This window comes from Cyanistes caeruleus, chromosome 1, assembly GCF_971803275.1.
Source record: "Cyanistes caeruleus chromosome 1, bCyaCae1.hap1.1, whole genome shotgun sequence".
NCBI lineage: Eukaryota > Metazoa > Chordata > Aves > Passeriformes > Paridae > Cyanistes > Cyanistes caeruleus.
The window spans coordinates 19,589,746-19,617,672 of NC_141701.1; the positions used below are offsets into that span (position 1 = coordinate 19,589,746).

Genomic DNA, 27,927 nt, shown 5'->3' on the forward strand with positions numbered 1-27,927 from the left:
TGCAGGCAATTTACCATCTCCTGCCTGTGCTTCAGATTCTATAATTAGAGAATTTTTTATTTGAGGAGATAAGGAAGAGGCCTCAAATTTATTAACACGTAACTCCTTTTACTAATTAAATGGCAAAAATCCTGTGGGTAGTCCTGACTTTGTCAGTATATGGCACTTAGACTTCTATCATGGACAGTTCTCCTCTGTTTCAAGAATAAAACCACAACAGAGAGTACAAAGTAAAATAGTCACAATGTAACTGTTATTTTTTTTTTCCAGAATATAATTCTGTCCAAGACATTACAGTATTTTGTAAGAGAATTTAATTTTATACTCCACCAATAATCCTCTAGTTGTCTCAACCTATATTTTATTCTACTATTGACCGAGATAAAACATTTTAAGATACAGAAAATCATTTTTACATGGACATTCCAGGTGCTTTGCCAACATTTATTATTGATAACAATTCTAGAAATGTAGTGAAGAATAAAAACATTTACCACATTCACAAAATATACCTGAAAATATTTACTGAAAATAAGATATCGCTTAAAATATTTTTGTTATATAAGATTTAATCAATAATCTTAAATAATATATATTTACTATAATTACCTTAATATTTAAATAACGGTGAAACAGAAAGAAATTAAATTTTGCATGTCTTCCTATTTTTGTGGGGGTTTTAGCTATTTAGACTCGAATACTGTTTTATCAAATACACTGCTTCTTACTTAATTTTCATTCCCCATTTTACATTTTTCATACAAATGTTTGTGCATGTCACATTTCTATCATCACGTTATTCATCTTCCCTATATATTGGGAAAAAACAGATAGAAATTATGAATGAAAGCAGGAAAAAGAAATGTAACATCTAGCAAAAATGTACCTACCTAGTGTAAAAATACTGAAACAAGAGACGTTCAGTGTCTCAACTCCTAATACTGCTTTCTCTATGGGAAGTTGCAGAAAGTATGTTTTGCTTATATGAAGTATTGCAAAAGTCAACCCAACAGCATGCACCTGTATTCTGAATTTAAATTCTTATTAATAATTAAGCAGTAAGCAAAACAATTAATTTTTTTAAAATTTGGATAAGTTTTTATGTAATTATCTATGTAAATTATCAAGAAGCCTATCAGTTACGAAATCAGTGTAAAGCGTATACATATGGGCTACATAGAAAATAATGACAAAAAACTAGGCAAGAATTGAAAAAGAGATGCAGCAGATGAGATGAAAGGTAATCAAAATATTATCTCTGCCTTCTATCATAGAAAAGTCTGAACTTTACTGTAATTTACACCGAAACAGTGCTAAGGCTGCCACAGAAACAATTTATAGTGGCTATTCCTCACACGGCTGAGAATCATACCCAAATTGAATACAAGCTGTAGCAAGAATGTTGGCAACTGTGGCTGCATAGCAATAATGGAGAGAAGGATCAGGACACACTCCAATACTTGCTGCATTTCTCCAAGTGCCATTTCAGTCAAGCCTTTAACATGTTTTTGTGCTTATATGTGCTTTCAGTCTTTGGTAATCCCAAGTACAATCAAAAGACAGTGAAACATTATCCAGCTAGGAGACTTTTCCAAGTACACCACAAATGATTAAGACATTCAAAAAAGTTGGGTTTTTTTCCCCTAAGTTGGAGGCCAAGTTAAAAAACAGAAAAAAACAAAATTCTATCTTTTAAGTGCAGAAGGGATCATCTATTTAATTTTCACAAGATCTAATTCCTATTTCTGGTTTACTCCTTTCCAGACGTCTGACATTTCATTGTGTCTCTTCCATCTCTAAGGGTATTATCTGCATTAAGGTGGTATCAAAAAGCCTCAAATAATATCAGGATCTTCTTGTGCTGGGCAATAGTTTATCTACATAGACAGGACAAATAATATGTCCTGGGAAAGGATTATACTTAACCACATACTGCTGAGGAAGAATGAGATACAGAGATACCGTTTGACTTTCTCATGGAGATTAATTTCTCCTTTAGTAAGTGGTAGGCTTAGTCCCAGGCCACCGCCCCAGTTTCCTCCAGACAAGGAGAGGGGCCCAGGCCTCATCCCTTCTGAGATGAAGCAGCAGGGAGACTGAGCACCAGCAGTCAGCATGTGTGTCTGCTTTGCCATTCGCCATTTACAGGGCTTTTTTGGAACTTAAAGAACTCCATGGTTATCACTAAATTAGCTTCCAGGTCAGCTTGGCAGCTAAACTTGTAATCAGCTCTGCAGCTGAGAGAGGTCTCTAAGCACTAGAGATAGGCTGGAGGAGGAACAGGGTGTTTCGTCTCACAGCTCTGCTGGCCCAGAAGAACGGGTGGACACCTCAAAAGATTTTCCCATTCTCCCATAGCTCTGCTCCCAAGCTGCAGAGATATGTAAATAAACTTATTTTAATATGAAAGCAAAACTTCACAAGACCCCGGCTGCTTGTAAAGCTTGGCAGCTCCACTGAGGGATACCAGCAGTGGCTTCCCTTTGATGCACCTTCCTGGCATATTGTGTGAGCTGTAGGGCAGGTCAGGACCACGGCTGCAGTTCTTGGGGTCTGGCATCCTGTGAGGCTTACACGTTCACAGGTGTTCACCGCTGAGAGAGCCTTGCTCTCGTTGTGCCCTATTACACAGGAAGAACTGAAGCAAGCCTGCTGATTCAGGAAAGGCCATTGCCTTAAAATGGTTAAAATGAAAAGACCCCAGTCCAAGATAACAAGAAGCTATGGTTAAATCAGTCATGCCTTTATCACCTCAAGATTAGACTACTGCAATGCGCTATACCTGAGGCTACATTTTAAATCCATTTGAAAGCTGAAGCGGGTGCAGAATGCGGCAACCCGCTTCTAAAGCAGGATATCGTGCTTTGAGCACATTACACCAGTGCTTTTTAATTTGCACTAAGTGTCTGTGGAATTTAAGGCACTGGTTACAACCTCTGAAGCCTGGGACCTGTCTGTTTGAGATACCTAATTGAGACCTGCCAGGTCCTTTGTCTCAGCTGTACAACCACAGCTGAGAACCACCAAGGCACATGAAAAAGGGCTTTCTTGGCTTGACACCGAAGAAAGTCTTGGCAGGGCAACATGTTCTTCATGACAGCTCTTTTACCTTTGGGACATCATCCTACTTGAATTAAAGTATGTTCATGCTCTGACTCTCATAGAGAGTTCTATGAAAATCATCCTGTAATTTGTAAGATGTATTTGCCATACTGCAAAATTTAGTTGGTTATTCCCAACACAGTGGTGGTAGGTGTTACCTAGTTTATACTCTTTTGTTTGGGTTTTTTTAAAGTGCTAGCAGGAATATTTCTAGCTTAATAAATGTACCTTTTTACACACAAGAAAAAGCTTTCTTGATACAGAAGCAACAATATTGCAGCTGTCTACAAATAAGACTTCAAAATCCAAACATAAATTTTATTTCTCCCTCCAAAAGAACTGCTACACATTACTGAAAAGCTTACAAAACATTCTCCCTACTGCCCAAGTATAATCACAGGGATCTGCTAACACAGGTGTCTGTAAGATGAGGCCATGCAGTAATTGCCTCACATTTTTCAAACAAAGGCACATTATAGACCCACAGTATTGTTCACTGCTCTACACTAGGTAACTTTCTACACTTGAGCAATGTTTTCCTGAAAATGCAATTTCTGCTAATGTTTTCATGCCATAACTAGACAAATTTGACAAGGACAAGCAGGGTCAAAACTGTGATCTCTCAGGGAACAATTAGAATTAGCTAATGAGGATAAAAGAGGTCAGGCAGGCATCCACTTTTCACTAACCTTTGAAGCAACTGGACAAACAAGGGAGGTAACCCTCAATAAATGTTTATATTCAGTCAAGAGGTTAATGGAGATAAAAATAGCCATCACAGCAGGCCGAAAATAGTTTTACACTCTTGCTAAATGGAATCAGTGCTGACAAGTAACATTAGATGGGCTCTTCCCTGCAAAGATTTCTAACATATGATGTGTGTGGCCTGGCAGAATCTTGAGGAAACCCCCACGCTGAAGAAAAATACGGCATGATCAAGTTGTTTGAAATCTATGAAATTCTGATGTCAAATGCCTGATCAGTGCTAGCTGTTTCTTCAGAAGCTGTGCTACTGAGCTCATGTTCAGTAAGTCACTGTGACATGACCATCCTGTCCCAGGCATGGTGTTCCAAGATGTGTTCAGCATTATTTAAGGAGATGTACTGATACTCAAAGGCTTTGTTTCTTACTGTATTTTGGCTCCTGAAAACAGATTTTCTTCCTAAATCTTCCAAAGAGCTTGAGTTCCCCTGAAAGACACAGAATACTACCAGAATATCTTCATGACCTTGCAGAAAGTTCCAATACCCCCTGGGCAGAGTTAGTTTATGTAGTCAATTAAAACCAAGAGTGTACTGGGAGGAGAGCTGTAAACACATCTCAGGTGCCTTCAGATATGAGTCTGGGAAAGCAAAACACCAGTTATATTGATGGAGGTTTCTAAATTGAAATTCTATTTAAATTCAATCAGATCATCACAAGGTGGACATGCTGAAACTGTAGAACATCCCCTCTTGAGAGGTTGAGCTCACCTTCGATGATCACCATACTCAATTCATCAAACTTTATAAGCTCATCAAATCAGTTCAGTTGGGAAGGGCTCCTAAGGGTCATTCTGTACAGCGCAATAACAGATATTTGTATAGGTCTCAGACTATCCCTGATTAATTAATATTTGTTTTAAGATGTTTCTGAATAATAAGAAGAGTGGTAACTCCATTTTATCACCTCTCACACTGACTGTCTAAATGCATTTCTTTTCCTTAAAACTGATTACAAATTCATGAAGCTGTAAGACAATCCCATCCAAACAGCCCAATGGACAAACAGAGATCCACATTTTGTTGTTTATTTGTATGCAATCAGCTGGACTGTCTTTCAGTTTCTGTAGCTTCCCCGAAAACTCTTATCTTTTTCCAAGGAGGATTCAGTCTTGGAAGAATATTATTTCAAGGGCTTTTCTGGAAAGCCTGCCAGTCAAGGCCTATGGCAGCACTTCACAGTGCCACAGCTTTCTTTGCTAGACATGCAGAGGCAACTGCTCGCCACTAATGCAATACTGGAGATGTCAGGAGGTTTTCAGTGCTGTGGTTCCATGCTGATGACAACATCACTAATTAAAGCAAAGACATGACAGTCTCCAGCTATAAACACTCACTCTGGAATCTTACAATTGTACCAGCATTTCAGCTTTCACAGCCCCCTATGTCTGCAGGGGACATCTTGAAATTTGAATTAAAATCAAAAGAAATTTTGTAATCCTTAGTCCATGTGGCTGAAAAACAAATCCCAAAGCCACAAACTTTGAAAACCTCATGCCAACATAATGTATTCAATTAATTTCACCTAAATCTTCAGACAGAATGGGATAATTGTTTCAGTTACTACTTTACAACTTTATGGGATCCAGGATCTCAGAGGGAGTGTTCAAGAATTTGTATATCTGCACTGAAATTGTTACTTGTGACAGGCCATGAAAACTAGTGATGAAGAAAAGAAGGATCTACCTCCCACTACCATTTTTGGTGGTAGTAGAAGAAAAATACTGGTAACACTTGAAGAGGCTGTGGTCAAACCAAACCCTTTAAATGTTTCAAACACACAAAAAAGAAAGGAAAAAAAAAAAGGGGGGGGGGGGGGCAGGGGGAAATGTGCACACAGATGGAATCCCAAAAGACAGCTGGGATTCCCTGCAACTGCGAAACCCTGCTGTTTACCCCAAGGGATCATCACTTGTCAAGTGACAAGACTGAACATACATTTCACCATGTATCACTATGTACATTTCACCCACAAACCTAAAGCAGACCAAAGAAATTATTCAAACAAAAAAACTCCACACCCTAGGTATGTTAATATTTTCCAACACTTGTCAGGATTTTAATATGAATTCAAAATTTTTGTGGCTATCAAATGTGACTGCCTAATGCAAATTAAATGTGTGCTAAATATGGGGTTCAATTCATTTTACCTAACTAGAGTGCATTTTTTCAAATCTGTAAAATAAATATAAATCAAATGTCACTGTAATTTGGTGAATTTAGGTACAAAGTGATACTGTCAAAAGCAACTCCAATTTGTTATTTTTAACTCAGGATATACCCTTGGAACCCATCTTCAAACTCTTTACCAGTTCAAAAAACTTTGAATAAATAAATTCATATTCTGGAATACCTGTACCTATCTGAGTCCTGATGATTCCTTCTGTCTGCTTCTGTGGTCCTGGAGGAGGTGACAATCAACCGATTGGAACTGGAATGGAAAAGCTGGAAAATGGATCTCAGTGATCTTCCACTGCCCACATCATTTTGTCTTGATGGGCTTTCGACTCTGGTCCTTCCTTCCCTCCTCTAAAGCCTTCAGCTGCCTTCACTCCACAGCTGATACTTCCCTGCCCTTTCCTACCTCTTCTTTTTCCCCATTTTATAAATACATGACTATGTATAGATAACTTCCTTTTCAAGGAGCATGGGATGGATAGCAGTGTATTTTGCCATCATTCTCTTGATTTCACGTTCTCATTTTATTTTTCCTTTTACTCTCTTTCCTGTTTATTTTGTTCTTTGGGGAAGCAGTTTATATATGTATTGTGTGTTTACACAATGACCAGAAACAGGAAATTGTATTCTTAGTCACTGCTGTGATTAGCATAAATGTGCTGAGGATATTCTGAAAATTGACAACTCTAAGTGAATCATCTCTGTTGTGATGAGTTGATACCTGTGGGCAGCATGAGCACTGTCAGTGTGTCTTAGTATTCAGGTATCTGTCATGGGTGTTGAACCTTCCTGCTTTACCGTAAAGTTGAATACTTTGGATAATACTATCTCAGAGATGACATGCACCTGTACCGATGAAATCACACACTATATAACTTATCTTTAGACAAGATATAATGCAGTGCTGCTTGCACACTTTCACACTGAATTATCAGTGCATTTTTTTCTACTGGGTTAACCTCACTGTTGTAAATTATTGCATACTCTAAGAATTGCATCTCTCTTTTTACTAATGAGGCCATGTTAATATTTGTCAGTAAACACTTTCGAAATGCACTTGTTTGAATGTAACTCATTTCACTTTTGCCAAACATTTCTCATATAAGATAGATGAGTACTTGGCTCAGTATGGCTCAGCTGCAATTCTGTGAACATTGAATTTACTCTGGATACGATGATGGACTAAACTGTGGGATAAACCATCAGCCCCTGGTAAGCTTCTGGCAATTGTCTCTCACTTTGCACAAGTATCACTGAGGCTTGGGGCAGTTAATGTGAGAACAGGTATTTCAGATGATCAAGGGGACAAATACACAGGTATTTCCAGAAGACATTTATATTGCATATGGATTAATTCTGCCTGGTGCCATGGTCTAGCTATTTAAACCAAAGCAATCCACAATGATTTCTGTATCTCCAGCTTAGTTTAATGTGGTACCAAATAATTTCTAGTTTAGAGCAATTTTGTAGTTTGTTTTTTTTTCTTTTTTATACTTTTTCTTATCCTGGAAAGGATGATTTAAATCACCTTTTCCAGAAGTCCAAATTTAATGTATCATGTGTTCATTTTTATCCAAAGAATAGAAAAAGAGGTAATGATAGGACAAAAGGGAATGGCTTTAAACTGAAGGAGAGTAGGATTAGATTAGATACAAGGGAGAAACGTTTCACTATGAGAGTGGTAAGGCACTGGCACAGGTTGCCCAGAGAGTAAGATTCCCTATATCTGTTCCAGGCCAGGCTGGATAGGGCATTAAGCAGCCTGACGTCCCTGCCCCAGGCAGAGGGGTTAGAAGTGGATGATCTTTAGGGCCCATTCCAGCCCAAATTATTCCATCATTCCATGAATCCATTAAAAATATAAAAATAAAAAAGGATGTGCATAAAGCCTTCTATAAAACACCCATTACACAGAACTACAGAATAGCTAGTTATAGATTCTGCTTATTATATATTTTCAGTACTTTGGATCTGCAAACTCAGGTTGTGTATTTTACTTTAGGAAAGTGAATGTTTTTGTTATGAATAGTGAATAAGTCATGCTTTAGCAGAAGTATAAGATAAATTTTGTTTAATTTTAATTTTTTTTAAGTTTTTTTTTCTTTCTCAGAACTAAAGAGGGAGAAAATAGAAAGTTCTTTGCATATGCCTGTCCAATATTTTAAATGTATAAACGAGTGCAGCTCTATTAGGATTACATTTTCCAATGAATATTGTGAGGTCTTTATGAAATACGTATTCAATACAAAGGCATTGTAGTCAATGGTGTAGGTAATTCTCTTGGTGATGCATTACACAATATTTGAATTTCACTGGTGCACACACTTAAAGCACACAAAATATTATATATAAATTTCTCTCTAATTTGAAATAGAATTGGGGAATAGAAAATAATCTTTGCCTTTCTCGAGGACTTTTAAAGATTTTTATGTATCCTTCTATTAGCTATTTATATATATATATCTTTACTAAGAGGAAATGTAGTACTTTAAAGTAAGAGAACAAATCCAACATGCAATCCTCTGCCCAAGTTTTATATTTGTTAAGATAGAATAATCATTTAAGGGAGAAGTTTAACACATGATTCAACAACCAGAAGCCTACATGTATGACTTTGATTAATTATTTTTAGTTCAGTTGAAACATCCCAGTTTATCTCCTTTTAAGATTATCCTTGACATATTTAGAAATCCTAATGCAGATTTTATGGCCCACACCTATCCCTGATGGTGCTAATGGACTAGGCATAATGAATCATTCTAATTTGGATGAAAGGACCACACAACATTGTGGCAGTCCTTTAGAGAATTAAGGCTCAATTCTGATCTTCCAGACTTATGAATGCATTTTTGGGATTAGGCCACGTATCTGTACATCTGTTGAGTCTCAAGGGGTGTATACTCAGCTAAGTATTCTGACCTTCCAATGTACTGTATCAAATGTGTGGCCTTGGGATATGAAAGGATTTGATTACAACTGTATTTTAACACTGATTTAATATATAATTATGGGGTAAAACCTAATTCCTCCTTACATCTTCATGTAGAAAATTCCATCACTATTAAGCAGACAGTAGGATATTTTTTCCCCAGCGAGCGTGATAGTAAATGGAAGAAATTGAAACACCCACCCAGGATAATGTAAAATCAAGGACAATCTTCTTAGGGATGGCTTTAAAATCAGCTTCTTGTGTCCATAAAAAAACAAACTTAAATGGTTCTCTGTGAGTGTGTTGCTAGCTGGTACACTCTTGCATTATGCATGATACTTGACAGCTTATGTATAAATAAACAGGAACAAAGTTCCTTAAGTGATTTTTACTATTACCCTATGCTTTTTTGTTCACAAGTAATGAGGAGAGCAATTAACTTTACATACAAACTATATATATACAATAGTGATAGAAAGGTTTAAAAATAATTGGAATTATCTGGTTATCTATTCACCTACAATTTCTGTTTTTCTAGTATGTCAAAAATGGAATGTTGTAAAATTTCCTTTAGCCAGTTAAACTTTCATAAGATATGCATTGTGTTTTCATGTAATTTATTTTTTTTTTTTATTTCACTGAAAACCTCTTCCCCAAATATTATCAGGGGAAAACCTCTCAAAAAGTAAAATAGACTTCAAAAGAAAATCAGTTCAATAGATTTTAATGTATGACTGTGCAGTATTTTAGGGGTTTTAATTCTTCTTTTATACCATCAAATTTTGCATAAATTTTAAAATAAGTAACAGTGGCACTAATTAACGGATTAATAGGAGGATTTCAGACAAAATACTTTCCAAAATTCTGTGTTTTCTCATCAATATGATCTGTCACAGATCTGAATTACAGATTCATGGTGCTTACATTTTCTTTATCATTTCAGAAAGCTTGGACCAAGAAGATAAACTGAGCAGAGCAGCACCTTTACCTTGCAAGCAGTTACTTTCTTCCAGTTGAAGAATATGCTACACTTAATCACGCAATTTTTCCCCTCTGTCTTAAAAGCATGAGGATTTTATTTCACTATTCTTGCACAAAAATGAAAATTTATTTCCCTAAAATGCCCAATGACAGATTGAAAGTATCCTCAATTTTTGTAGTTTGTATGACATAGTTCTGTAACACAGCTCTCACTTAAATTGCTTCAGTGTACTGATTATATGCAGCATGACTAAGAACTGCAACTACGCAAGTTTCCATGAAAAAAAAAGTTTCAAAAGAATGGGTGAAGGTCCTTCACTGGGACTGGAGATAAAGATGGAGAATCCAGCAGCAGGACTGGTGAGTATGGGGCTCTGGTTCCAGTAAGACTCAACAAACAGCTCAGATCAGAATCTAAAGTCCAGGAAAACAGCCTGTAGCTTCGAGATTAGCTTTCTCACACTATTCCTGAGTTAAGCCAGTACAAACATCATCATGAATGCATAATTATGATTATGCACTATACTATTGCATAATAGATCTTAAAATCTGGAAACAAAGAAGTAGTGTAGGAATGCTGTTTTCAGGCTTTTGGTTTTGAACACAATGAAATTAAGGGTAAAATACTTTCCATAAGGAAAAGCAGTTCCAAGAATATGAGTTTTACTTGGAAATTTCATACAGATAGTTATGAAACATATACACATAAAAGAAGGGGTAAGAGGGAGATAGGGACCTGGTGCTATGTTTGTAATTTGAAAATAACAATGAACAAAGCCCAAACCTCTCCCATACCAACATAATTTAGGGAACTAAAAATAAAAACCACTGTCACTTGAAATAAGTAACAATAGACAAAGAAACTGGAAGCTTGACAAGTTTACTTAAAGGATCTTTCTCTAACAAAGAAATAAATTTTATTTTTTGAAATTCTTTGCAGCAAGAATTTCGTTATGAACACAAGTTTGTTTCTGGGACTGATGGATATACACAGGCTGGTATCCCATGTTTACATGACAGTGTTGATAAAAGGGTGTTTGCTTAAAGGGAGCAGATGCATTCATTCACTTCCATGTGAGGAAACAGAACAGTGTGAATTTGATGAATGCAGTAACTGGGTACATCTATGATTAAAGACTGCTGGTATCAAACTCTTGTCAGTTGCCAGTTTGTCAATGAATCCACTTTGGGCCAGCAGTGCTGCAGCTCAGTGCTCTCTAATAGGACACCTTGGGATCTGTAAAGACTCTGAGATCACAAATCCAAGGAGTGTTCCTCAAGTGCGAGTGGGCTGACTTCCAAAAGTGGGAAGCATCAAAAAGAACAACAAATTTGAACATAGGTACTATACAGAGGTCAGGTTAATTTTGTTGTTGCTGTATGAAATGAAAACTCACAGTGGTAATAAGAGTCAAGCTGAATACTACCACTCTGCAGACTGAATTTAAGTGATTAGAAAACTATTCTACTGTTGGCTAAGACCAGTTTCACAAAAAATTACTTCTTAATTCCAAAAAGTAATTTTTCCTTGAACGTCTTCCCTGCTTCAAAGAACACCCAATCCAATCCAATAAAATCAAATCCTTTATCCTTTCAGTAAAATTTTTGAATGAATTTTCAGATACCTGAGGAAAAAAAAAAAAAGAAAAAAAAAAAGAAAAAGCACCAGCTTCCAAATGTTCCTAGCACTTCAAGATACCAATGAAGCCAATAAAAGAGAAAGAAAGACTCTAAGTTGTGTGTTAAGGAGCCAAGAAAGCAACCTAACACCACAAAGCAACAGAGGTAAATTAAGCTTGCAAAGAGCAAAAGCTTTAGAAATTGGCAGAATCAGAGCAGACCAGGGCTATCAAACCCCACAAGTTAGTACAACTTTATACCAGAATTTCTCTTCTTATCACAGAATTAGGCATTAAAATGTCACACTACTGCCACCACCATATCCATTTCAAACAAGTACCTCGTATCACTTGGCACTAAGTGGTAGCAGCTGTTCAAGGCAGACTTGAACCTGGTGTTCCAGTTGAGCAAGGATTTTTCCCTGCTCCCAAGAGATAGGAGCCTTCAGGTGAGCTGTGAAGATGCCATCAGCATGGGGCATTGGTCTCCTGTGGCAGCCTCCAGCCTTCAGAGTTACTACAACCTCTGCACAGGCGCTGCTGTGGTCACCACAAGCCTTCTCAGTTTTTCAGGGAAGAAAATAAATAATTGCCTAATTCTCACAAGTCAGATCCCATCTGCACATTGAAGGGAGCTTCTGATAGCTCCTGCTAATTCTGAGGAGAACAGTTGGATGATGGAAATCTGCCTCTTCACTCCTCCACTTTGGAGGTGACCTTTGATCAAGCTTTCATTTACTAGGATGGTGAAGCAAACACAAGCTACAACATCAAACAAAAGAAGCAGTGCTCAAACCCAGAGCTGGTGGTGCCATGGCTTTAGGTTTGCATCAGCCACTGGAAGGAAAAAAGGGATGCTCAGGGCCTGCTCCATGCAGCTTAGGCAGATCCAGCCCCTGCTCCTTGAAAGTTCAAGTGAAACTTGATTTACAGCCACACCTTGGGCAGCGGGCAAGTGCTGGGAGAGCTGAGAGAGATCTGGACAAAGAGTGATGGGAGGCAGAGGCAGGGGGCAGTGGGTTGCCTTAGTATTATAAAAATGCATCTTATTCTGTTTTTAATCAACGAGCCTTATCCAGCAATCAAGGCAGATATATAATAAGCTGAGCTACTCTGTAAATCTAAACATTCCCCACAAATAGAAAAGATACAGCCTGAGCTCTCTGATTGTTACTACGGCAACTATCTAAAATGAAAATCTTGTTAACCCTTTGCATGCTGTAGCCACCCATGCATCAGTGTTAGCTGACTTCTGTGCACTTATCTCTCCTTTTTCCCCCTCAAGAAATTCATAATTGTATTGCTTCACAGTAGTTATGCTCTGGTTATCCTGTTTGAGACTGAAAGAACTGTGATAGGTGGTAGTTTCATAGGTACAGCTGAGTTTTGTTACTTGCTCATTACTGGGATTATAGTTCAAAAAACAACTAAGAAAACAGAAGAGAAAATCCTTAGATTACTCCACAGGGCCTGGGATTTTGATGAAAACCTTGACAACTGGAATGGGATATTTTCTAATAAACCACACTCCTGCCTTTTTTATATTAGATATTAAATTATTTGACTGTAAAAAGCATATTTTTCAGAGGAATTATATATCTCTATACTGTATTATAAAACAGACTACTTTTCAAACACTTTTTTAAAGCTTCTCCTTCTTAAGTACGTCACAGAAGACTGCCAGGGATTTTAACAAAATAGCATGTTAACCACAGTGCATTGAAAATTAATAGGCAGGTATTTGACTCAAAAAATTCCTTAAATGCAATCAAATTTAAACAAAAAGAAAACCAACTTTCTGATTTTTACAAGGCACAGATAATATTGCAATCAAATTTATACTTTTATGTGCCTCAATATTCAAGACAGTTTCATTATAATATCTGTTTGGCAGCACCATGACAAAGTGAAACTGCAGTTCTTACATCTTCTACAATTCATCACTGAAAACAACGGAAGCCATAGAAATTTTTCCATATTCAAAGTAAAAGGTAAATGGTCCACAGACATCAATTTTATCGATTCTTTTACCTTCTTCCTACCATGTAATATATAGAGACCTTTTAGTACCGGGCAGAAATAGACTCTTTATGGAATTTCCACTGCTGTTACTGAGAGTAAAATGCTTAATTGATATTTTGCAGAATTACTTCATTCACTTCAACATAGATAAGTTTAAAAGATCATTACTTGGATATTTTTTCAGAACTGAACAACATATATGTATTAATAAAAACCATACTTTTCTATATAAAAGCAAAATTTACATGTAATTGAGCCCATATAACTTGAAGTGACTGATGTAGTGTGCAAATTATCTTACGATTTTGAATGGTGTCCGCATTAAATTGAAGGTTATCAAGCTTTCAATACATTAAAATAAAGACACCATTTACAATAAAATATTAGTTAAATATCAGTACTACAATACTCAGTTTTATTAAAAAGAAACACTGACTAATTTTAAGTTTACCCAGAACTGTTTGAAAGTTTGAGAAAATAACTGGATTAAAATAAGAAATGGGATTATAAATGTGTATTTATAAATACACACAAGATGTAGAGAATGGTGCTAGAAATCTTAATACTTGCTCTTCTTATTTACAGAAAATTGAACCCATTAAAGTGGACAAGCTAACTTTCCTTCTTCCTTCTTAATAAACACTTATGTGGCAAAACAACCCTCACAGACCTCACCTGCACTGTAAATAAACCAAAGAACAGATTCATGACACTGGGAAAAAAACTACACTTCTTGTCTGATCCAAGTTGTTTTAATTGTTTAATGTTGATAATTTGAGATTTTGAAAAAGAATGAGTGAGGTGCATAACACATGTAAGGATTGTGCTGGAATATACCCAGGTAAGAAAATGTTTACCAGGAGAATGACTTGAATTAGTTTCTCTGACTCAGGATGTGTTCCAATTGTATTTTTCAACTTCTGAAACATTTCCCATTTTTCTGTAATTAATGTGATATATAGAGTTCAAAGCAACTTACCTTTCACATTTTTTCAAAATCTATCATTTTCATAAAGTCAAATGGACAACATTTTCTGGGGTCAAATTCCAAATTTACAACACTATAATCACTAGATTAATCCTAAAGGCTTTTCAAACATCAAGTCTATTTATCAGTATTGGCTTATTTCCCAGGTATATGACCAAAATAATGTAGAAATGTACTGGCTAGTCAACATACTACAAATAATTCTAGGAAGGTATAAAAATTCTAATTTCCCACTGCTTTATTTGAAGTAAGATCTTTTCCTTTAAACAGCAACGTCACTATTTATTTATTTATTTATCTTCCAACTCCATCTTGTTTTCATATTACCTTTAAATTGCTGAGTTTCCTAAACTGGCCTGTTAACCAACTGACTTGACATCCCTGTATCATATAGATATGATCATATAGATCCCAACTCCTTTGGCATTGCTATAGTTGTATATAATTATTTTGAAAGGGAAAGATTACTTGTATGTGATTTATTTGTCCAGGCCAATTCCAAGGACTTGTCTTCTTTGGGACAAACTAGGGTCAAATATTTTCTTTCCTGAAGAATCTATGAAGACCTGGGGGAACTTCACCATATACTCCCCAGAGAAGTCCTCCCTTCTTGTGGGTATTTTCCCTTCTTCAACAGGCACAAAAAGTCATGGAGCTTACAGCAGATAAAGGGCTTTCTAAAAAAATTCAAAAGAAAGAGAGTATCATGCCCTGCACACAGTAATGGTGAGGTGGAAGAATCTGCTGCTACTAGAAATCACTCAGTAAACCTCAGTAATCCAGCACACAACTACCTTATCATCTGATTGCACATCTCCATTTCTTCAAACTTAATCTAAAATATTTCCTAAAGCCTAATGAGCAAAAACTTGTGATAAAGCTGTAACTAACAGCCAACCTTGGCAATTATCACTGTGAAAAAATCAGGTAAGCATGGTATATTTCCAACAGAAGCAATGCTTCAGATGATTGTTGTATGTAATCACTTGGTAGTTTCTCATTCGTGTATAACTAATGGCAACAGAGAAGAATCTTAAAAAGGTGAACTTCTGGAATCTGCATATGGGTCAAAGAAAAATTTATGGAAATATATTATTCAGTAATGAAAAGAATAGTCTTTCCAATTATGGTAAATTTTGAAGAACATATGATAAGTATTAGTTGATTTGGGGCAAAAGACTCGAACAATTAATGATAATAAAGTAGAGAATATAAAAAAATGTTCTAAATCCTGAATAATTGTATTGTTAACCCTTTAAGTGTTTTCTTTAAACTTATCACTGGCCTAAAGTATACAAAATAAAATATTCAGTGTAGTTTCATGCAAATTCCAGGCTCAGGACTAACAGTTTGCAAAAGCTATCAAACCTGCCCAGGCGTTATCTCTTTGGTTCTGCAGCCTCATCTGTAGTTCCATAACAGACAAGCAAATAGATATCAGGTCACATTTTACTTTCAGTAACAAAGACAGTATGCCCATTGATATCAGAAGGAATTGCACCTGTGATTTTGAGAACAGAATTTAAACCAATCTTTGCAGATCATCTTTTCTTTGGAGTTTCTTGACTGTCAGAGATTTTATGATGTTAATAATTTCATTTTGAATTTAAAGGGAAAAAATGTTGCTACACTTACCAACCCTCCACCCAACACATCCCATCCCCAAACATATCAAGCCTGATCCTTTGAAATATTTATCTCTGCATTTCTTCAGCTCAAAATACCAGAGAAGTCAGTAGGAGCTGTTGTGGGACAACCTTCAAGGATTACAGGCTTTGGATATCATAAGCATTTACCTTTAAGAAGAAAAAATACCCTCTTCTATCCCACTGCACTTTATAAAATTATTATAAATAATTATATTATTTATATAAGATTATTGGAGGTAAAACCTACCTTAATTTTATTTACATATACTGCCAGTATTAATAGTTCATTAAAATTCCAGGACTAGTTCATAGAAATTCCACTTAAGGAATATATTATACATTCAATTTCTTTAGTGGCTTTTTTGTTTGTTTGGGGTTTTTTGTTCATTTGTTGCTTTTTCCTGAAAATAATTTCCATCTAGAGGAATAACAGCTTAATAAGAGCATCGAAAACCACAGAAGGGACACAATACTGCTCTCCCTGATCTCAGTGACACATCATTACTCATATCTACAAATCCATAATACATCTGTGTAATATATGAAAAGACTGTGATTTGAGAAAAATGGATAGAACCAAAGATGTACCAACCAAACACTCAAGAAGAAGACTAAAAGTCAGGAATCTAAAATAATGTCAGCATTAGAAGCACAGTAGGGCATAATTAGCTTGCCAGTACAATGTAAACAAATGCAGTGACACACAGCTCATTCAAGGAACTAGAATGTTATATATCTGTGCATGCTGCTAAGTGCATCCTTGTATGTTCTCCAGCATCATGCTGCACGTGCTCCAATGAGATTTGGGTATCTACATTCATATACTTTTTCCTGTCAGTTTTCTGCAGCTAAAAATGATGAGGTATGAATTATGCTCATGGCTACCTGCAGCACCATATTTTTCTTGAGGATGTGTACTTTGCAAAAATCTTCTCTACTTCTGTCCCATTTCCTGCACCAATGTTTAAAAAAAACCTATGTATTTCAACATCCCTATAGAGTTACAGATTTAAATCCTTACTTAGGAAGCTAGAAAGGTTGCTCAGGCAAAGTCTTGTTACCATTGTGCCTTCTATACTCAGGAAACAACAGCCTCTGCCCAAAGGAATTGCAAAGGAGGGAACAAGCAGAGGCCAGACTCCAAAATCTATTTAAAGCCAACTACATATATTGTTTTTTCTCTACAGTTATCTCAGTGTCCCTGTTTTAAGTACTCATGGTCAGTTAGGCTTTACCTTTGGAAATTCATGGAGTTTTATTTTACTTGCCCTAGAGTTAGATTGTGTGAGGAAGGTATTAAAAATTCCTTTTTCTATATCAGGTCTGAAAGAAAACTCACATTACCTGAAATCAAGACAAAAGTGGCATAAATTTGGCAGAACAGATTTATTTGAATATTCAAATGATTTTTTGAAGAATTCATCCATTTTAAAATCTGTTGCACAGATACGCCACCAACAGAAATGACATCAAAAGCAAACATACTCTATGGAAATAAAAACTACAGAGAGTGAATAAGGGCATACATGAGAAAAACTCTAAAATCACTCACTGAATCACTGTTTTACTTAGTTAAAGCATTTAGAGTCAAGATAAAGGATCTAGATTCATTTAATAAACTCTGGCCATGGTGTCTTTTATCAGTAGAAGTTTTTCTAGTTTTCATTAGTTCTGAAAGATTTAATGCTTAATAGATTGAATAACTATAATTTGCACTAGCAGATATTCAGGTTCTTAAGTCTTTTCATACAAGAGTATTTTATCTTTTATCATTCTTTATCTTATTTTCCATTACATTCTCTTATGCTTAGTATTTTAGTTAGTGGTTTAGGAAAAAAGAGAAGCAAGATATATGAGTGGAGTCCTCCAATATCCCTCCTTCTCATTCTGAACATCGCCATTAAATTCAGAAATCATTCAACAGACATTAGCTAATCAACAATACTCTGAAGGATTACATTATGTAACAGTAAATGCACCAACTTGTATTAAGCAACATTTGACTTCAAACTACATGCTAAAATCAACAGGAATATACTATCTTAAATACTTGAGCAAAACTCAGTAAAAGATACAGTAGGCAAACATTGTAGTCAGCTCAGCAGTGATTACCAACTCATGCTCCAAATTCACTATAAAATGAAAATCAATATTTCCACAAGTTCCTGCAACATAAAAGATAACCTTCATTGATTTTTCTAGACTTAGGCCTCACTGATAAAATCTAATATAAATTTTCAACCACGAGGATTTGGATCAGAGCAGGGGTGATAAGTCCTGCACATCTCTTAAGAGGTGGAGAATTTTTTTTTTTAAAGTGCACGTTCATACTATTTATAATTTGCCCTGTGCAAGTGAAAGCCTTTTCCACCAGCGCTATCAGGGATCTCTTCTAATTTTTATTACTGTGAGGCTAAAGCCTGTTCCAGATAATTTGGAAATTTCAGGGGAATTGTGATAGGGCTGATGGTGCAGCCCTGGCTGACTTGAGAAAAGAGCTAACCCGTAATAGCCTCCATGGCCGTGCTGATTAAATGTTGCCATAGATGAAAGGCCTGCCATCGCCGCAATAAATTAACCAATCACACAAATCCCAAGTCAGTGCTAATCCTTCCTTGATACTCTGATCCTCTGATCAGCTCAAGGAGGTAAAGAAACTGGCTTGTGACGCTTGGTGCTCTAACCCCTGGATTTCATGTACACAACGAGCTAATGATATCTTGCTGACCAGTTCAATGGGATGAACTTCTCTCACAACCCTTAGGGAACACTGTGGCCTTCTTTAAAAAAATGACAAGCACATGGCAGGTTTTGTGTTTTATTGTGACACCGCAGGAAAACTAACCAGCACTTGTTAACTGTTAACCACAATAAGCATCAAACTGATGCCTGCTATAAAGCCCACTGTACTTTACAAGTGCCAGTGATGGATTAAACAGGAACCAAGACACTAAACCAAGAACTGTTCAACTAATTGTGATTAAGCTATCCCCCTTTCGATAGAGAAGTCTGCTACCCTTCCTATTAGCCCAGTTTTTATCCTGTTTTTACAGTTTTTGGAGGGGGAGTAGGAGTGAGGACGTGTGTCCACATATCCAAGCATGTACAAGAGAGGAAGAGAAAGTCCCTTTACCTCTTACTCTCCATTGTACTGCCACAGCATGATTATAATCAGATTTAGACATAGGCTCATTTAATCAATTAACAGAAGGCCTGAACACATGCAGCATTTTCTCATTAATTATGTGAATGCTGTCTTTCCAATACACTTTGTGAAATTGAGTCTGTGCAGCCTGTGTTAGTATACTTCATAATTGGGGAAACTCTTTTTTGGTGGTAATTGGTTGCTAAAAGTAAGAAAGCTCTGGGGTTTGCCTCTAGGGCTTCCACACATAAAGAGTTTTGAAAGTACTTCATTATCTCTCCTGGTCAGTTCTGTGAAATTAAAACTGTTTTTCCCTCCCTCTTTGAGGAAGCGGTTTGAAAGCAGGGTTATGAATATGAGTGGTTTGTGTATGTGTATGTGTCTGTGTCTGTGCTCATGCAAACACACATGCATCCACGAAAAATCACATAACCCTGGCTTGTCTTAGGGACTGCTATCACTAAAGTCAACACAAACATGAAGCACGTGGGGTTTGACCACTACTATTTATTGAGGCATCATAGGTCTCCAGATATAAGTGGGTTTCATAACTTCTTCAACAAAGATTTATTTTTCCAAACTTACACAATGAAAATCAATCACACTTGAGGGATTTACTAACTTCTTAAGTTTTGGGATGGTGTCCAGTTGGTCAGACTAGATATAATTTATAGAATTTGTATGCTATTTGGAAGGGCTGTAGCTGAGTCACTACACTTATAGCCTGTCTTTGCCTGTTTCATACATCGTTTTGCATGCACACATCTCTTGGGGACACACATGTGCACACACGCATGGGCTCTGCTGCTGCTACCACTACACTTCCTGTGGCTTTCCCAGCTAACCTCTTCACACTGGGCTCACAATAGCTAGTCCTGGAGCAAGCCTTGTGGGAATTAATTAGTAAGAATGAGACAAGATAGCACTCTCTGCAAGCCATTGTGGGCCAGCGTTTTCCAGTAATATAGCTATCTCTGGCAAAAACTGTTTTCCAAGAACAGCAGATGTTAGTGCAGGCCAGAAAGGTACTTGAAGTACATTTTATTCAATAGAACCACAGGGGTTGGAAGAAATTAAATGGGGCTCTTCTGTCAAATTTAATCCCTTTGATTTTACCTCTGATGCTTCATATTGGATAATGTGTATCTACTTTAATGCTGCACTTATCCAAGTTAACTATACTGCACAGTTAATATTTTAACTTTTACTGCTTTTTTGCTATCAGAGCAATACAAAAGATCATACTTTATGATGAATCATTAAAATAATATGGTTCAAAAATAATACCTTGTGGAAGTGTTTTTAACATATGCAGAGATTCTCAGGCTTGATAGCCCATGGTAAAATTTAAAGTAAAATAATTTAATGAAGATAAAAGCAAGACTAGTTATTTATGAGCATTTATACTTTATGAGGATGGAAGTCGTCTTCAGAAAGACCTATGCATGCTTTCAGTTTAAATCCCTTCCTTCATAATATAAATGTTTCATATTTCCACAATAGCATTACGCTAAGAAAAAAACCCGTTCCACCTTTGCTAAGTGAGGGACTTCTCTAAGGACAAATATATCCTCTGACAACTAAAGCAATGGCCTTGGACCTATTTGATCCTCATTCTCTCCACACCCTGGACTTGACAAAAAAAACTCTAAACATAACCTTTTAGTTAAGCAAAGTTGCATTGCATAAAGATCTTCATTTGTGCCTGCACAAGTGAAAATGGGAAAATATACACATTCATCAGTGATTGCTCTTACGAAGCTTCAGGCCCACAGATTGGGTCCACACTGAAAACTTCACTCACTAGCTAACAAAAACTCTGTCTCCTGCTGTTCTGCAAATACCATAGATAGACTAGATTACAGTATCTTTAGAGAAGCTAAAATAGCATTCAGAGGGGACATTTATAGTGCTATATTCATCTTTTCTCACAGAATCATAAAACTCATAGTACAGCAGGCACAGAATCCATTGCAATCAAATTGCTAAAGAAGGCAGGAGGAAAGAGAGCTTGCTCAATTTTATTTGGAACAGAGAAAGTGGACTTCATCCAAAGACTGATTCTTTTATATTTCTGCTAGAATTTTTCTCTAACTAGTACCAGAAAAACACAAACCAAAAGAAGCCCCTACCATCTTTGTATTTTAAATAATCTTCAATATATGCCATTGTATACACTTATTATGGGAACTGAAAAAATTAAAACACACACACATTGTCGTAATGTATATGCCAGTATATAAAAATAGTCCTCTTCAGGTGACAGCTTCACTTGACTGCATTGTCTCTTGTCTGAATAATGGTCCTAAGCAAGTGGATGAATTAGTCGCAAGGACTAATTCATTTTCTTTTCTTTTCTAGGACTATCTTCATTTTCTTTTCCTACATTTCCATTCTGTCCTTGTTTTGATAACTCTTCACTCACCAGGTGCACAATGTTTTAAACTGTGGTTTCAAATGTGCTAATGTAAATTCCAAATCACTGGCATCTGCAGAGAGGGACGGGAAGTTCATCCCCAGTGTCAGTGCTGTTTTAAGTGCAATATCACGGTGGTATTTTAAGGTCAGTACTGTGCTCAGAGAGACTTTACAAAGAAAGTGGGTTACTTAGGTAACTGTGTAATGCACCTAAACATGACCAGCTCCCTTGGCAGATTTACCACTGAATAACAAGGGTAGGAATGCAAAAATAAAAGCGAGCAAGAAGAACACATTTAAAATAAATAACTCACACATTTTCATCTGGAGGCTGTAGGATATTCTTACCAAATTCTTTGTCAAAGAACAAAGTAATGAAATTTTAAAGTTTTTACTACAATAACCTTGGATCTCCCTGGGAATATTCAGTGAAATATGAGAGAGGTTTTAATACCTGGAAGCACAGCTGCATTATAGTGAGGTCAATTCAGGAGCACTATTGAGACTCTAGGCCATAATGACTCCATATGGAGCTGGACAGTAGCTAAGGTAATAAACTTTCACAGCGTGATTTCTTTGCTCAGTGCAATACTCACATAATTCAGCAGTTACTCATCTTTCATTCAGTGGAGAAGGCTTTTTTCCCCCTTTATTTAAGAGCCACCGTGTGCTCATTCTTTCCTCCTCATTGTAGAAGGTTTACATATCCAAAGAAAACATTAACTGAATTCCCAACTAAAAACCCAGAATTTTATGACTGAATGCTGTAGAAAAGGGAAATTCCTCAGTCCTTGACCCCTACACAAAGATGTTTCCGTTTGTCTTAGACATTGGTGTTAAATGGATATTGGCCTTAGCTTCCGGACTAATAAGACACTAAATGCATTTGAGGACACAGAAATAAGAAATTGGGGACAGCTGCGGACAGCAGATTTGGGACACTAGTATCATGTATGTAACAAATCTTTATTAATAAGTACATTAAATCCCATATTTTTCATTTATAACCACTGCATAATTTCCTGTTAACACTTCATGTAAATTCCAGATAAGGTAATAATTTTTTTTCAGAATTCTATTTCTGTTTCATTATATGTTCTACACTCTGCCCCACAGGTCAGTCGCATGATTGAAGTTTTATGCCTCATTAAAATTCCCCTAGTTAAAACATGGAGACAGAATTTTGGTAATTCCTTTCTCCACAACTACAATTAACCATTCCGCTGGATTCCTGTATTACTGCAATCCAAGTTTAAAAATTACTGTATGGTGAGATGGTCAAGGGGTCTAAATGTCCTAAACATAAGGCTCTTATCTTTCTTTGCTCCAATGGCTGAAAAACCCTGCACCACCACCTCCCAGTTCAGTATTTCTAGCTAGCAGCTGCTATCAGAAACCTAAATAACAAAAATATGCAAACTTGCACACTAATTCCCTTTGGAGATAGATCTTGGCTGCAGCCCTGTCATAAATCAGAGAATTTCGATATGAAATGAGGCAAGCAGCTCTAATCATTTCTGCATTTCAAATTGGATCACTGGCTCAATCACTGGGCTTTTTTAAACTGCTTGCCTAAGAGCAAATGTGAGGCGGGAGATAATTCTGAAGAAATCTCTTCTTTTGTGGCCGTAGAACTCTTTTAACTGTTTCAAGACTGAAGGCCACATTTCAGTGATAATAACATATATCTGCTGTGAGAGATATGGATCCTTAAAGACATCTTCCCTCTCTTTCAACTCATAGAATTCCATCAATATCTGCATATATTATATATATTAATATATGTGCATGTGCATATGGGTGTTGTGTGCATAAAAAGAGAGGGAGAGAAAAGAAGAGAGAAACATCTGACATGTAGCCTCAGTATATTTCCCTTTAGAATTTTCTCTTCTGACTTACTCGGTGTGGGTTTGAATTGCTGCAATGACTGCACAGTTAACTTTGTACACATATACCCAGGCACTTCGGAAATTTATTTAACGATGAAAGCAAAACTGAAAAGTAACCCTCACCTGCCCAGGTTTTGGCTCAGAAATAAATCAGAATATGAAATCAAGGTAAACAGAGATCTTCGATAATTGTGTATGACCTCCAAAGGCCTTCTCCTTACCCATCAAAGTCCTGAAATTCTCCTTTATTACACTATTGATTTTCTATTTTCATGCCTTATCTAAACCCTGAAAACAATATATCACAAAAATTACCCTTACAGTCAATTACTGTGAAAACAGCATCCTCTTGACTCACTGTTTTTATGCCCAGAGTATCCACTCTTTTTCACCCAAACAGTACTACTGGCTTGTTACAGTCTCAGTGTCCTCACCGCAGCACTTTGAAATTGAATTTAACTCTATTATCAGCAGGCTTTTGTAATCTCATGTAAGCCTAATAGTGATCAGATGGAATTTTACAGCTAAGCTCCCTGCATTTTGAGGACTAATTTAAAATATTTATATTTTTCCTTTTTGTTTTAGACAGTTAAAAAAATCACCTAACCAGGTTTTATTGTCTCCTATTTTCACCTTCTAGCACCTCATACTCTATTTTCTTTCTGGAAGCTGGATACATAATTTTTGATACTTAATTTTATGGTAATAAAATTTAGTAAACTGCTTCATTCAACACTGATCTGGAATTTATATGATCTTAGTATCACTGCACAGTGCTAGTGGTGCAGCCATAAAACAAATAACACCGTTTTGGATTATCTCATCTAAGTATAAAAATACGCTGGTAGGTAAGAGCATCTCCAAACTCTACGTTGCCACCCACACTTGATTCTGTCAAGGTTTAAAAATATACATTTGTTTATATACATATATATATATATGTGTGTGTGTGTGTGTGTGTGTGTGTGTGTGTTTATGTATGTATTTACTTTTTTCAGAACCCTTGATAACTACAAGGGCTATACTACCAGTGCTCTATTCTTCTGCCATGCACACATGAAAATCTAAAGAACTCCTGCCAGGATTGTCAGAGAATATGCTGAGGAGCCCAGACATGTCCTTGCACCCAATGACACTTAATACTGAAATCTGGAGCCAGCACATCCATGGAGTTCAAATGATGCATTGGGATCTACCCTGGTTCACTCTCCTTGATGACAGATTTGGCTTACAGGAGTAAGCCCCAGAATTCATTCCCCTTTGCCTGAATGAAGTTTGGACAAAGGGTAAAGCCAAAAGTGATCTGAGATCTCCAGAAACATAAGACTTTAAGCACAGTGACACTGGCTGTGACCTACCCATCACCAGGGCTCAGCAGCTGTGTACAGCCTGCAGGACCTGCAAAATCAGACCACGAAGCAGCACACTGAAAACCAGAGCCCAGTAGCACCAACAACCAGACTGCTGGTAGGCTTTAACTCTTCTATTCAAAACAATACATTCAATGTTAATACATCAAGCCTCATGGGGTCTTGCCCGTTAAGTTTGAGGATTTGAATCTCATGAATGTGGAATCTGCATTGTTCTCAGCAGAGGTCACTTTGCTGTGCATGTAGGAACATGCGGGTTGCCTCACCAGCTTACAAGTGTAACAGAATTGTCAAACCCATTTTGAGCTCACCTCTGTTTCTTCTGTGTCTCAGGGCATGCAATCCCAAATCCTTGTGGTTCACTGGAGAGTCACAAGCCATACACTGATGCTTTATCAGAAACAGAGTGTTTGGCTTACCTCTCTGACTCATCTATCACTGATAAGAACTTATAAAGACCTATCCTCCCACCCCACTGATATTTTTCTGCTCAAAAAGGGTGCAAACTTCATAGCACCCATGTTAGAGGAAAGCAGCCCTACACCAGGTCTGAAATTACTCTCCAATGTACAACATGCATCACGATTTAAGTGATTAAGGAGATGTCAGCAAAAGTTCGATTGAGCAATCATTAGTCTTTTAATGTATGTTATCATACCTTCCCCTCTCTCTGCCTTGGTTTAAAAAGGCCTCATGATTAATGTCACCTTTCTTCTAAAAATGTGCAAGCAAACAGTTCACCATAAAATTTTGATTTTAGGTTAATTTTCTGATAGTATCTATTTCTTTGCTTACATTTAAAATCAGTGTCTGCTGGAAAAAAAAAAAATAAAGCCTAATCTAGACCATATTGAAATGTTTAAATGTGACCCCAGGCTGCTTCTAGAGAACACTAAATGAAGGTAAATTGTAACAATTTTTAAGAAACATCTGTTTTCATACAGATGTTTCTCATAAGCACTGGCTGTGGCATGGCTGTAGACAGGTGCACAGAGCTTCAGTATGCCACCAAGTTACACATTTTTTTCTCTGGGGAAAAACAATATTTTTTACTGGTTATCTCACTGCTGTTGTTGTTATTTTTCTTGTCAGGACAGCAGAGTGAAATAGCTTCTTTGAGCTGAGGTGTACAGGATCTTCTCAATTATTAAAATTCAGTGCAATGTTACTAAAACCCTAATAGTTATAATATAATGAAGCACTCCAGGCTTGACAATCCTAAAAAGTATTAACCCAGTAACATGATAATAGAGGAGTTCAGGTGAAACACAGACCTTCATGGTATGTCAGAGAAATGATCTCCTGTACACACAGCCCTTTGACACTTGTGGGAAGGGGTTTTCTTCAGGCATGGGAGCCCAAAGCATTTTGAAGGAAATTTCTTGCTTGGTGGAAAATTCAGGCTTCTTATATCTTCCTCATTTTCTCCTCCCTGACTCCATCTTTCTAATTTACATATTCAGAGGAGAGAAAAAAGTTACAAAAGATACAAAGACCAGCCATGAAAAAATAATAGCCACATATTTGGGTAATAAGTGTTCTGTTCTGGTTGTATTCAGCACACTGATGATATTCAGTGTGTTCATAACTTCATATGAAAATCAGTGGGACTCCAGAAAATTCCATGTGTCTTTTGCTGCTGAGATACTGAATATAGAGGAACTGTATGGAGAACTAAATAAAACATACACAAATTAAAAAACAAAACAAAACAAAACAACCAAAAAACAAACCCAAAAAATTACGAAAAATTCAGGATCTACAGAATGTAAGGATTTCACAGCAATGTTATGCCAGCACTGTCTCACTTTACACAGTATTTTTCATCTTTAGTGTACATATTTTACTATGTCACTATTTAGATCCCCAAATATAATAGCATGTTTTACTAATTGCTGCATGAAGAGTTTTAACTTTCACAAGTTCTGAATGTTTTAAACTTTAATTACACACAGTTAATATCAAATAGAGTTGTATTTCATCATGGACACCTTTATGAGGATTGCAAGCATCCCATTTATTGCTCTGTGCTCCACCTTTCAGGGCTCCAGGCACCATTTCCATCTCCTTACACTCATTGTTAAAGGTCCACTAGGCATATCAGCAGTTCCTCTGCTCATCACAGACAGGGCAGCCATGATCTCACTTCAGACAACTTGTTGCACAATTCTTAGATGATCTACACCTTCTCTTTTGAGACTTTTTTTAATGTTTGTGGTTTTGTTTCTTTGGGTTGGTTTCTTTTTTATGCAAAAAAGCTAAAACTCCTTTAAGATGAATCCCCCTTTCACAATGAAAAATGTGTCCGAAATTCTAAACCTTTTCAAAATTGAAACAATTCTCTAATTCATTTACAAAGATGAGTTCAAAAAGAAGGCGAGAAGGTGTGCCACAATCTCAGGAAAACCAGAGTCATCCCAGCATCGCCCACAAACTCCTTGATAGTCATGGGTAATCAGATGGCCATCTCTACCATGGTCTTTCCCCAAAATCTATCTCAAACAACACCATTTCCCAGCGCACATGTCCGCCGTGGCAACAGGACATTTACTTCTCAGTACAGACAAATACCTAAGGAGTGATCCAAATGCAAAGGAATAAGGTGCACTACTCAAAGTAAATGCATTAAAAACAAAGTATAAGAAAGGTTGAAAAAATTATTCCAGCCTCTTAATTTCAATTGAGGCTGAACAACAATAACTTTACATTTTCCTGAAGCCTTATTCAGTCAGCCAAAAATGTAGCTAAAAGCTTCTGAAGTAAGGAGATTCAATTAAAACAAGCACCTTTTTTCCAGTTCAGATCAAAGGTGACATATTTCTTTTAATGTGCTCTTTTAAATGGTGAGAAAGAGAATAGTACTTTATGTTAAAAA

At 36.6% G+C, this 27,927-nt stretch overlaps 1 protein-coding gene across 2 annotated transcripts in view; it reads right to left on the reverse strand.

Annotated features, from left to right (window-relative positions):
- The window catches only part of ZFPM2 (zinc finger protein, FOG family member 2), a 305,701-nt gene that overhangs the window by 111,146 nt on the left and 166,628 nt on the right, over positions 1-27,927 (reverse strand). The gene's annotated exons all lie outside the window — the stretch shown is intronic.